This window comes from Propithecus coquereli, unplaced genomic scaffold (assembly GCF_000956105.1).
Source record: "Propithecus coquereli isolate 6110/MARCELLA unplaced genomic scaffold, Pcoq_1.0 Scaffold580, whole genome shotgun sequence".
Lineage (NCBI taxonomy): Eukaryota > Metazoa > Chordata > Mammalia > Primates > Indriidae > Propithecus > Propithecus coquereli.
The window spans coordinates 1,338,076-1,340,239 of NW_012151730.1; the positions used below are offsets into that span (position 1 = coordinate 1,338,076).

The 2,164-nt window shown below is 42.6% G+C and overlaps 1 protein-coding gene across 1 annotated transcript in view; it reads left to right on the top strand.

Annotated features, from left to right (window-relative positions):
- The window catches only part of CEP164 (centrosomal protein 164kDa), a 79,871-nt gene that overhangs the window by 7,778 nt on the left and 69,929 nt on the right, over positions 1-2,164 (top strand). The gene's annotated exons all lie outside the window — the stretch shown is intronic.

The window sequence follows — 2,164 nt, forward strand, 5'->3', positions numbered from 1 at the left end:
CTTTAAATATGTGAATAGTAATAATAATATATAATATTAATGTTTAACATTTATTGAGCTCTTACTATGTTTCAAGCACTTTGCCTGTATTGTACCATTTAATCTTCACAACACTTTGAGATAGACATTGTTATTATCCCCATTTTATAGATGAGAAAACTGAGGCAACCTTGCCCAGCTAATAAGGGGCAGAGCTAGGATTCAAAGCCAAGAATGCCCTGTGTGCATTACCATTGCATTACCAACTCTAATGTCTTCCACCCTCTCCCCAGTGCCTTCTCCAGAAAATGTTTTCTTTATAAATGTTTCTTTATAATTGTTGGAGTAGGGTGGAGGAAATAAATATGTAGGGAACCCTAATTATGCACATGAGTGTATATGCTCTGTGAGTGTGCAGGTGTGCAACACTCTCTGGCTATCTGACAAAGCAGAGAGCAGGATAACCACAATATCGAAGGATTGGGAAACGATGATGTGTACTGAATAGAAGGGAACTGGGAATGTTTAGCTTAGCTAGAGAATCCTTGGGTGCTTTCCATAGAGCAGAGGGCAGAACTTGAGAAATCAGGGGCCATATCTTAGAAACTGATTATTGGCTTAGTATTAGAAAGACCTTTTAACAGTAAGCATTATCTAACTATGGAATTGGCAATAACATCAGTAATACTAGCTAAATTTATTTAACATTTTCTGTATACCAGGAACTGTGCTGAGCATTTTACAAGTGTTATCCCTTTTCACCCTCAAACAGCCTTTTGACATAGATTATCATGATTGTTTCAATTGTCCTACTGAGGTTATTGAGGCTGAGAGAGGTGAGGTGCCTTGCCTAAGGTCATACAGCTAGTAAGTGAGAGAGCGGGGATTTGAATCCAGATTTTCTGTCTCCAAAGCTGGTGCTTTGACCACTATGCCATCTGTCACTTAAAGCACAGAGAAGGAAAATTTAGCATGGGAAGGGAAGTTGGACCAAAGCTACTGTGGACTTTTCCAGCTCCTGAGATTTCATTGGATCTGTGTTAGTGGTTTAAGGCAGTAACTGAGCTCCTACAGTTTACATACACTTATTCTAGGCTTGGTTGGAAAATCCAAGAGGAGGAGGCATGGCCCTCAAAAGTTTGGGGTTTAACAGGAGAGGTAGAACATGTTCTCATGAAAAAAGTAATACTGAGATAAATATGCCTATGAACACATGAAATTTGCATGCTCATTGCTGAGGTAGTTCTGGGTTGACAGGAGAGGATGAGGTTAGCTGGGAAGGCTTCCTGGAGAAGATAGATGAGCCACTCGTTTTTTTGCTAGATTCTGGGATAGGCAGGAGATGGATGAGTGCACTTGGATGGCCCTCCCCCTCAGCTCTACGGCTCATAGAGGTTCTCAGGTCAGGTAGCAAGTAGATCTCATCAGGTTTCATCTGATCTATTGGTAACCACTACATGAGGTGTGATGTTGAGGGTTCTGAGGCCATGTTTAGGGACCCATGATTGACTAGTGAGGTCCCTCCCTCATGGTTGCAAGCCTGGAGGAAAATATTAGGGCATGTGCCATTTATTTGCCACAGCAGACCTAAGGGTTGCATTCTTAGACTTCTCATCCTCTCTGTTATCACTCTAACTCAGGTTACTGCCATCTCCCACCTAGACTGTCTCATGATTTCCGACCTTATCTCCCTACCGCCACTCTTGATTTTCTTCCTTCCAGTTTGGCCTCCATTCTAGTCTGTGCTCCCAATGGCTGCCAGCGTGATTCTTCAAAGTGTATATCTGGAACAACCGTTGCCTGGCTTTCAGTTCTCCTATGACGAAGGCCAAGGCCTTGGCATGGCCTGGCTCCCGCTCACCTCCCCAGCATCATCTCCGACTATGCTGCTTTTTGCTTAGTGTTGCTACCTGTCGAAGGGCCTTTGCACATACTGCATTCTGTTAGACCGTGGTTTCCTTTTCTTTCTATCTGGTGAATACCTCTTCATCCTTCAGTTCTCAGCATAGGCATTGTCTAAATTGGGCTCATTTCCTTCAGAGCTCTTCCCTAAATTGTAATTATACATTTATCTGTGACTGTTTGATTGGTTTGTTTCCCTCCCTCGCTAGACTGTAGGTCAAGGGGAGTAGCAACTGAATGTGTTTTTAATCACCATTGCATCTCTGTGCCTAGAAATAAATAA